An 11,641-nucleotide genomic window follows, 5' to 3' on the forward strand; every position below is an offset into this window, starting at 1 on the left:
TCTAGATTCCCTCCTCTATGGAAAAGGCATCTCTGAAAACAAGGCTGCAACTCCAGTCAGGGACTTATAAATAAACCCCCCACAACCCTGAAACAGAGCACCTGGGAGCAGAAGCAGTTGTTGACACACCTTTAGAAGCTTTAAATGTACCTGCCTGGCAGCTCTGAAGAGAGAAGTGGATCTCCCAGCACAGTGTTTGAGCTCTGATAAGGGACAGACTGCCTCCTCAACTGGGTCCCTGACCCCCATTGCTCCTGAAGGGGAGACACTTCCCAGCAGAGATCAACAGACACCTCATACAGGAGAGCTCTGGCTGCCATCTGGCAAGTGCCACTCTGGGATGAAGATTACAGAGGAAGAAATGCAGCAATCTTTGCTGTTCTGCAGTCTCCACTTATGATACACAGGCAAACAGGATCTGGAGTGGACCTCCAGCAAATTCCAGCAGACCGGCAGCAGAGGGGCCTGATGTTAGAGGGAAAACTAAAACAGAAAGCAATAGTGTCAACATAAACAAAAATAATTCACTTAGAGACCCCATCCAAAGGTCACCAACTTCACAGACCAAAAGTAGATAAATCCATGAAGATTGGGGGAAAACAGCACAATAAAGCTAAAAATTTCAAACACCGGAAAACCTCTTCTCCTCCAAAGAATATCACAACACCTCGCCAGTAAGGGAACAAAACCAGATGAAAAAATGAGTTTGATGAATTGACAGAAGTAGGCTTCAGAAGGTGGGTACTCCTCCAAGCTAAAGGAGCATGCTCTAACCCAATGCAAGGAAGCGAAGAACCTTGAAAACAAGGTTAGACTAATTGCTAACTAGAATAATCTGTGTGGAGAAGAGCATAAATGACCTGATGCAGCTGAAAAACACAGCATGAGAACTTCGTGAAGCATACGAAATTGTCAATAGCCAAATTGATCAAGTAAAAGAAAGCATATCAGAGATTGCAGATCAACTCAATAAAATAAAGTGAAAAGACAAGATTAGAGAAAAAAGAGGTAAAAGAAATGAACAAAGCCTCCAAGAAATATGGGAATATGTGAAAAGATCAAATAGACATTTGATAGGTGTACCTAAAAGTGACAGGGAGACTGGAACCAAGTTAGAAAATATTATTCAGGATATTATCCAGAAGAACTTCCTTAACCTAGCAAGACAGACCAAAATTCACATTCAGGAAATACAGAGAACACTATAAGGGTACTCCTCGAGAAGAGCAACCCCAAGACACATAATTGCCAGATTCAAGAAGGTTGAAATGAAAGAAAAAATGTTAAGGGCAGCTAGCGAGAAAGGTTGGAATACCCACAAATGGAAGCCCATCAGATTAACAGAGGAACTCTTGGCAGAAACACTACAAGCCAGAAGAGAGTGGGGCAAATATTCAACATTCTTAAAGAAAATAATTTTCAGCCCAGAATTTCATATCCAGCCAAAATAAGCTTCGTGAGTGAAAGAGAAATAAAATTCTTTACAGACAAGCAAATGCTGAGAGATTTTGTCATCGCCAAGCCTGCCTTACAAGAGCTCCTGAAAGAAGCACTAAAGATGGAAAGAAACAACCAGTACTAGCCACTGCAAAAACATATAAAATTGTAAAGACCATCGATGCTATGAAAAAAATGCATCGACTAATGGGCAAAATAACCAGCTAGATTCATAATGGCAGGAACAAATTCACACATAACAATATTACTCTTAAATGTAAATGGGTTAAATGTCCAAATTAGAAAACACAGACTTGCAAATTGGATAAAGAATCAAGACCCATTACTGTACTGTATTTAGGAGACCCATCTCACTTGCAAAGACACACATACGCTTAAAATAAATGGATGGAGGAATATTTACTAAGCAAATGGAAAGAAAAAAAAAAAGCAGATGTTGCAATCCTAGTCTCCAATAAAGCAGACTTCAAATCAACAAAACCCAAAAGAGACAAAGAAGGGCATTACATAATGGTAAATAATCAACGAAACAAGAAGAGCTAACCATTCTAAATATATATATGCACACAGTACAGGAGTACCCAGATTCATAAAGCAAGTTCTTAGAGATCTTCAGAGACTTAGATTCCCACACAATAATAGTGGGAGACTTTAACACCCCACTGCCAATATTAGACAGATCAATGAGACGAAAATTAACAAGTATATCCAGGATTTGAACTCAGCTCTGGACCAAGAGGACCTAATAGACATCTACAGAACTCTCTCTACCTCAAATCAACAGAATATACATTTTTCTCAGAACCACATTGCACTTATACTAAAATTGACCACATAATTGGAAGTAAAACACACCTCAGCAAATGCGAAAGAACAAAAATCATAACAAAGAGTCTCTTAGACCACAGTGCAATCAAATTAAAACTTAGTATTAAGAAATGCCTACAAGATAAAGGAGAAAAGATCTAAAATTGACACCCTAACATTACAATTAAAAGAACTAGGGAAGCAAGAGCAAACAAATTCAAAAGCTAGCAGAAGACAAGAAATAACTAAGATCACAGCAAAACTAAAACATATAGACATACGAAAAACCCTCCAAAAAGTTAGTGAATCCAGGAGCTGGTTTTTTGAACAGATAAACAAAAAAAACATACTACTGGCAAAAATAATGAGGAAGAAAAGAGAGAGTAATCAAATAGGTGCAATAAAAAAATGATCAAGGGTATCAGAGAATATTATAAGCACCTCTATGCAAATCAACTAGAAAATCTAGTAGAAAAGTATACATTTCTAAACACAAACAGCCTTCCAAAACTAAACCAGGAAGAAGTCGAATCCCTGCATAGACCAATAACAAGGTCTGAAATTGAGGCAGCAATTAATAGCCTAGAAACCAACAAAAAAGTCCAGGACCAGACAAGTTCACAGCCAAATTGTAACAGAGATACAAGAAGAAATTGGTACCATTCCTTCTGAAAATATTCCAAACAATAGAAAAAGACGGAATCCTCCCTAACTCATTTTATGATGCCAGCATTATCCTGATACCAAAACCTGGCTGAGACCTAACAAAAAAAGAAAATTTCAGGCCAATATCCCTGATGATCATTGATGTGAAAATCCTCAATAAAATATGGCAAAACAAGTCCAGTAGGACCTCAAAAAGCTTTTCCACCATGATCACGTTGGCTCCATCCCTAGGATGCAAGGCTGGTTCAACATATGCAAATCAATAAATGTAATCAATCACATAAACAGAACTAATGACAAAAAACACATGATTATCTCAATAGACGCAGAAAAGGCATTTGACAAAATTCAACACCTCTTTATGCTAAATTCTCAATAAACTAGGTATTGATGGAACAAATTTATAAATAGTAGTATTTATGACAAACCCACAGCCAATATGATACTCAATGGGCAAAAGCTGGAAGCATTCCCTCTGAAAACTGGCACACCTCTCCTATTCAACATACTATTGGAAGATCTGGCCAGGGCAATCAGGCAAGAAAAAGAAATAAAGGGTATTCAATTAGTAAAAGAGGAAGTCAAATTGTCTCTGTTTGTAGATGACATGATTGCATAGTTAGGAAACCCCATTGTCTCAGCCCAAAATCTCCTTAAGCTGGTAAGCAACTTTAGCAAAGTCTCAGGATACAAAATCAATGTGCAAAAATCATAAGCATTCCTATACACCAATAAGACAGCCAAATTATGAGTGAACTCCCATTCACAATTGCTACAAACAGAATAAAATACCTAGGAATGAAACTAACAAAGGATGGGAAGGACCTCTTCAAGGAAAACAATAAACAACTGCTCAAGGAAATAAGGGAGTACACAAACAAATGGAAAAACATTTCATGCTCATGAATGGAAAGAATCAGTATTATGAAGATGGCCATACTGCCCAAAGTAATTGATAGATTCAATGCTGTTCCCATCAAACTACCATTGACTTTCTTCATAGAACTGAAATTACTTTAAATTTTATATGGAAAACTACTTTAAATTTTATATGGAACCAAAAAGTCAGCATAGCCAAGACAATCCTAAGCAAAAGGAACAAAGCTGGTGGCATCACAGTACCTGACTTCAATCTATACTACAGGGCTACAGTAACCAAAACAGTATGATACTGGTACCAAAAGAGATATAGACCAATGGAACGGAACAGAGGTCTCAGAAATCATGCCACACATCTACAACCATCTGATATGTGACAACCCTGACAAAAACAAGCAATGAGGAAAGGATTCCCTATTTAATAATTGGTGTTGGGAAAACTGGCAAGTTATATACAGAAAGCTGAAACTGGATCCCTTCCTTATTCCTTACACAAAAATTAAGATAGATTAAAGACTTAAACACAAAACCTAAAACCATAAAAACCCTAGAAGAAAACCTAGGCAATACCATTCAGGACACAGGCATGGGCAAAGACTTCATGACTAAAACACCAAAAGCAATGGCAACAAAAGCCAAAATTGATTAATAGGATCTAATAAAATAAAGAGCTTCTGCACAGCAAAGTAAAATATCATCAGAATAAACAGGAAACCTACAGAATGGGAGAAAATTTTTGCAATCTATCCATCTGACAAAGGGCTAGTATTCAGAATCTACAAAGTACTTAAACAAATCTACAAGAACAAAACAACCCCATCAAAAAGTTGGCAAGGGTGTGAACAGACACTTCTCAAAAGAAGACATTTATGCAGTCAGTCATCAAACATACAAAAGAAAAGCTCATCATCACTGGTCATTAGAGAAATGCAAATCAAAACCACAATGAGATACCATCTCACAACAGTTAGAATTCGCAATCATTAAAAAGTCAGGAAACTTTTGAATTTGTTTGTTCTTGCTCCTCTAGTTCTTTTTAATTGTGACATTAGGGTGTTGATTTAGTATATGTCCTCCTATCTTTTGTGGGTACTTAGTGCTAAAAATTTTCCTCTACCCACTGCTTTAAATGTGTCCCAGAGATTCTGGTATGCTGTATCTTTGTTCTCATTGGTTTCAAAGAACATTTTTATTTCTGCCTTCAATTCATTATTTATCCAGTAGTCATTCAGGAGCATTCAGGAATCTCTGTAGGTCTTTAAGAACTTGCTTTATGTATCTGAGTGCTCCTGTATTGGGTGCATATATATTTAGGATAGTTAGCTCTTCTTGTTGCATTAATCCCCTTATCATTTTGTAATGCCCATGGAGAAAGAGAAACACTTTTACACTGTTGGTAGAAGTGTAAATTAATTCAACCATTGTGGAAGACAGTGTGGCCATTCCTCAAGGATCTAGAACTAGAAATATCATTTGACCCAGCAATCATATTACTGGGTATATACCCAAAGGTATATAAATCATTATATTATAAAGACACATGCACATGTATGTTTATTGCAGCACTGTTCACAATAGCAAAGACTTGGAGCCAACCCAAATGCCTATCAATGACAGATTGGATACAGAAAACGTGGCACATATACACCATGGAATACTAGGCAGCCATAAAAAAGATGAGTTCATGTTCTTTGCAAGGACATGAATGAAGTTGGAAACCATCATTCTCAGCAAACTGATAGAACAGAAAACCAAGCACAGCATGTTCTCACTCATAGTGGGTGTTGAATAGTGAGAACACATGGACACAGGAAGGGGAACATCACACACTGGAGCCTATTGGGGGCTGGGAGTTTGGAGAAGGGATAGCAGGGGACTATGGGGCTAGGGGAGGGATAACATTAGGAGAAATACCTAATGTAGATGATGGGGTGATGGATGCCGCAAAACACCATCTCATGTGTATACCTATGTAACAAACCAGCACATTCTGCACATGTACCCCAGAACTTAAAGTATAATAATAATAAAAAAGAAAAGTCAGGAAACAACAGATGCTGGAGAGGATGTGAAGAAATAGGAACACTTTTATACTGTTGGTGAGAGTGTAAATTAGTTAAACCATTGTAGAAGACAGTGTGGTAATTTCTCAAGGATTTAGAAGTAGAAATACCATTTGACCCACATTCTCATTGCTGGGTATATACCCAAAGCTTTATAAATCATTCTACTATAAAGCCACATGCACACATATGTTTTGTGGCACTGTTCACAATAGCAAAGACTTGGAACTAACCCAAATGCCCATCGATGATAGATTGGATTAAAAAAATGTGTCACATATACACCATGGAATACTACACAGCCATTAAAAATATCCTTTGCAAGGACAGGGATGAAGTGGAAACCACCATTCTCAGCAAACTAACACAAGAGCAGAAAAACAAACACATGTTCTCACTCATGTTTGGGAGTTGAACAATGAGAACACATGGATACAGGGAGGGGAACATCACACACGAGGGCCTGTAAAGGGTTGGGGAGCTAGGAGAGAGATGGTATTAGGAGAAATACCTAATGTAGATGATGGGTTGATTAGTGGGGCAAACCACCATGGAATGTGTATACCTATGTAACAAACCTGCACATTCTGCACCTGTACCCCAGAACTTAAAGTATAAAGAAAAACAGTAAAAAAGATATACAGAAACTGAAAAGCCTAAAATGTATTTTAAATCAGTAAAATGGCAGGTGTAAATTCAATTCTTTCAATAATAAATTTAAATGTGCATAAACAATGTAATCAAAAGGCAGAGATAGTTAAATGAGATTTACAAAAGCAAAATCAGTTATATATTTTCTACAGGAGTCACGCTTTAGATTGAAAGATATAAATAAATTTTTAAAAAGCATAAGTAGTATGGAGTGGCTGCAGTAATGTGCCAAATTGAATTAAAGTAAAAATATTGCTGTAGTAAGGGGAGATATTATAATGAAATAAGTTTAACTACCTTAGGAAGAAATAAAATAATAAACATAGATGCACCTAACAACACAGTCTTAAAACAAATAAAGCAAATATTAAGATAAATAAAGGGAGAGATATAAAATTCAACACTAGTGGGAAACTTCAATGCATCATTTTTAATAATGGATAAGCACAATTATTCGAGATCAATCTTGAAATAGAAAACTTAAAATGCACTATAAACCAACTAGACCAAACAGACACCTAGAGAACATCCCACCAAACAATAGGTGAAAAAACATATTTTTCAACTGCACACAGAACATTCTCCAGGGTAGACCATATTTTAAACGTTTAAACAAACCACATAAATTAACATAGTTTAAATTATGCAATGTATATTCTCCAAATATAATGAAATAAAATTAGAGGTCAATAGTAGAGGAAAATTTGGCATTTTCACAAATATATGAGAATTAAACAACATACTGATAAATACTCACTGAGACAAAGCAAAAATTACAAGGGAAATTATAAGACACTTTGAGATGAATGATAATGAAAACACAATATTCCAAACATGGGACACAGCTAAAGCAGTTGTTAGAGGGAAATTGATAGCTGTAAATGCCTATATTAAGATAGAAAGAAGACCCTAATATAATAACTTAAACTTCAACTTAATAAATTAGAGAAAGGAGAGCAAACTAATATTAAAGCAAACAGAAGAAAGAAAATAATAAAGAGATTACAGAAAATATTAAGATATTAGTGAAATAGCAAAACAACAAAGAAAAATCAATAAACCATAAAATTGGTTGTTTGAAGAGATCAACAATATTGACAAACGTTTAGCTAAAAGGACCAAGAAAATAAGTGAGAAGAATCAAATTAGTAAAATTGGGAATGAAGAAAAGGATATAGAAAGTAACTTTAAAAACATGAAAACCATTGTAAGGGGAAACTATGAACAACAGTATACTAATGTATTAGATCACTTACATGAAATGGAACAATTCCTTCAAAGACACAAACTACTGAAACCAACTCAAAAAATAACCTAAAATCTCAATGGACCTACAAAAAAATAAAGAGGTTGAATTAGTAAACAAAAATTTTAAAACTCTCTTCAAGGAAAAGTCCAGACCCAGGTGGCTTCATAGGTTAATGCTACCAATCATTTAAAGAAAAGTTAATACCAAATTATTACAATATTATCCAGAAAGCAGAAAAAAAGAAAACACTTCCCAATTCTTTTATTAGGCCAATATTATCCTGATAACAAATCCAAAAAAGACATCCCAAGAAGACTACAAAACAATATGTCTTATGAACGTGGACATATTTATATACTCATTTCTTAAGGAAAAAATCCTCAACAAAATAGTTGCAAAACCCAGAGTTCACAACATGGTGAAGTAGGAACTTTCCCCCACAAACACACCAATTGAGAGTGAATTCATGGACATGTTTCCTTTGCAAGAAATCAAAAACTAATTGAAAATTTCTACACCCCAGGAGAACATGGAGCCAGTCTCATTGAAGTGGGAAGGATCATATTACCTGACTTCAAATTATACTACAAAGCTATGTTAACCAAATCAGCATAATAGTGGTGTAAAAACAGACATGTAGACCAATGGAATAGAAAAGAGAACTAAGAAATAAATTCGCACATTTCTAATCAATTCATTTTTGACATAGGTGCCAAGAAAATACATTGGGGAAAGGAAAATCTCTTCAATAACTGGTTCTGGGAAAACCAAATATTGACATGCAAAAGAATAAAATTGCATCTTTACCTTATGCCATACACAAAAATCTACTAAAAATGGGGAGACTTAAACACAAGACCTGAAACTGTAAAACTCTTACAAGAAAACATGAGAGAAAAGCTTCATGATGTTGGTCTTGGCAATGATTTTTTGCATATAACACCAAAAGCACAGGCAAAACAAATTAAAAAATAGAAAAGTGGGACTACATCAAGCTAAAAGTATTTCTAAACAGCAAAGGAAACAATCAACAGAGTGAAAATGTAATTTACAGAATGAGGGAACATATCTGCAAACCTTACTTTTGAAAAAGGGTTGATTTACAAAATATATGGGAAACACCCACAACTGAATGGTAAAGGAACCTGTAAGCCAATTTTAAAATGAGCTAAGAATTTGAAGAAATTTTTTGAAAGACATACAAATGGCCAACAGGTGTATGAAAAGGTAATAACATGTCTAATCATTCAGAAAATACAAACCCAAAACCACAATGAAATGTTGCCTTACACCTGTCATGATGGATATTATAAAAAATCAGGTGATATTGGCAAAGATGTGGGGAAAAGAAAACACTTGTACACTGTTGGTAGAAATGCAAAATAGTACAACTGCTAGGAAAAATAATATGGAGGTTTGTCACAAAATTAATAATAGAACTACCATATGATCCAACAATTCCACTTCTGATATGTATGCAAAAGATTTGAAATCAGGATCTCTATGGTAAATTAACACTTGTTTGTTCACTGTAGCATAATTCATAAGAGCAAATATGTGAGAACAACCTCAATGTTCATCGATGAATGAATGAATTTAAAAATGTGGTATAAACATGCAATGGAATACTATTCAGTCTTAAAAACACACACAGAATTCTGTAATATGTGACATAAATGAATCTTAAGGACATTATGCTAAGTGAAATAAGCCAGTGACAGAAAGACAAATATTGCATGATTCCACTTATGCGAGGTATCTAAAACAGTCAAATTAATAGAATCAAAGAGTGTCATGGTTGTTGCCAGGGGAAGGAATGTGGGAAAATGCAATCAATTGGCATAAAGTTTCAGTCAAGCATGATGAATAAGCTCTCAAGATATGCCTGCATTGCACTGTATCTACAGTTAACAATAATGTATTATACATTTAAAATTTTTGTTAACAGAGCATAACTCATGTTTTGTGTTCTTACCACAATTAAAAATGCTTTCTTATAAAATGTGATATATACATAAAACAAAAACATACATTCTACCTTAAAAAATGATATTCTGATAAATGCTACAATGTGGTTGAGCCTTGAAGATGTTATGCTAAGTGACATAAGTCAGACACGAAAGAACAGATATTGTGTGATTCCACTTGTATGATCCACCTAGAATTGTCAATTTATTCAGACAGAAAGGCAGAATAGTGTTTACCAGGGGCTGGGGCAAGGGAGAAATACAGAATAATAGTACTTTTTAGTCAGTACAGAGCTTCAGTTTGACATGATGAAACAGTTTGGGAGATGTACAGTGATAAATGTTGCACAGCATTGTCAATGTACTTAATATCACTGAACTTGAAAAATGGTTAAGACTGTAAATTTTGTGTTATGGTATACCTTACCACAATAATGTTTAGATTAAAAATACTGGCAAACTGAATTTAATAATACATAAGGAAGATTATACATTACCAAATGGAATTTATCTAAGGAACTATATATTGTTTTTATATCTGAAAATTACTTAATGTTATATACCAGATCATTAGAAAAAAGGGGGAAAAACCCTCACAAGGATTATCTCAACGGATCCAGAAAAAACATTTGGTAAAATCTAAAACCTTTTTATAATACTCGGTAATTCAGAAATAGATGAGTACTTCCTCAATCGGAAAAAAAAATGATCTACAAAAACCTCACAGTAAGCACCATACTTAAAATGGTGAGAAATTTAGTGCTTTTCCTCCGACATTAGGAACAAGACATGGATATTCATTTTCATCACTTTCATTTAACATCATATTTGGACATTCTAGCTAAGATCATTAGGCAAGAAAATGAAATAATACGCAGCCAGACTGAAAAGAAAGAATTAAAACTACTTCTATTCACAGATAATGTGATCTTTTTTTGCTGTATTGAGATATAATAATGAAATAAAATTGTATATATTTAAGGTGTACTAGCTGTTGTTTTGATATGTGTCTGTATTGTGAAATGATTACAACAATCAAGCTTATTAACATACTCATCAACTCACATAGTTTTCATTTGTAGTGAGAATACCTAAGATCTACTCTCTGAGAAAATTTTGAGTATACTATTGATTATTATGAACTATAGTCACCTTGCTGTACATTAGGCCTCCAGAACTTACTTACATAATAACTACAAGTTTGTACTCTTTGACCAACAACTCCCCATTTCCCCCAACCCCAACCCCAAACCCTGATAACCACTCTTCTCTCTATTTTTATGAATTAAACTTTTTTAGATTCCACATGTAAGTGAAACCTTGCAGTATTTGTCTTTGGTGTCTGGGTTATTTCACATAGCATAATATGCTTCAGGTTCATCCATGTTGTCACAAATAACAAACTTTCCTTCTTTCATAAGCCCGAATAATATTGTGTTGTGTAAACATGCCAGATTTTCTTATTCTTTTGCTGATGGACACTTAGGTTGTTTCTATGTCTATCGTGAATAATGCTGCGATTAACACGGCACTGTAGCTGCCTCTTCTAGATAGTGATTTTTATTTTCTTTGGATATATACTCAGAAGTGAGACTTCTGAATTATATGGCAGTTCTATTTTTATTTTTTTCAAGAAACTACATACTGTTTTCCATAATGGTGGCACCCATTTTCATTCTTATCAACAATCTGTAAGGATTCTCTTTTATCCACACCCTTGTCAACATTTACTATATTTTCCCTTTTGATAATAGACATCCTAAAGGTATGAGGTATTCTCTCATTGTGAATTTGACTTGCATCTCCCTGATGCTGATGATTAGTGATGTTGAGCATCTTTACATGTACTTGTTGGTGATTTATATATCTTCCTTACAAAAATATCCATTTAGGTCTTTTGC

At 34.8% G+C, this 11,641-nt stretch overlaps 1 pseudogene; it reads right to left on the reverse strand.

Annotated features, from left to right (window-relative positions):
• Positions 1 to 11,576, reverse strand: part of LOC141582709 (uncharacterized) — a 32,335-nt pseudogene extending 20,759 nt beyond the window's left edge.
• Between the last annotated feature and the right edge of the window lie 65 nt (positions 11,577 to 11,641).

The sequence above is a fragment of the Saimiri boliviensis genome, chromosome X (genome assembly GCF_048565385.1).
Source record: "Saimiri boliviensis isolate mSaiBol1 chromosome X, mSaiBol1.pri, whole genome shotgun sequence".
In the NCBI taxonomy this organism is placed as follows: Eukaryota; Metazoa; Chordata; class Mammalia; order Primates; family Cebidae; genus Saimiri; species Saimiri boliviensis.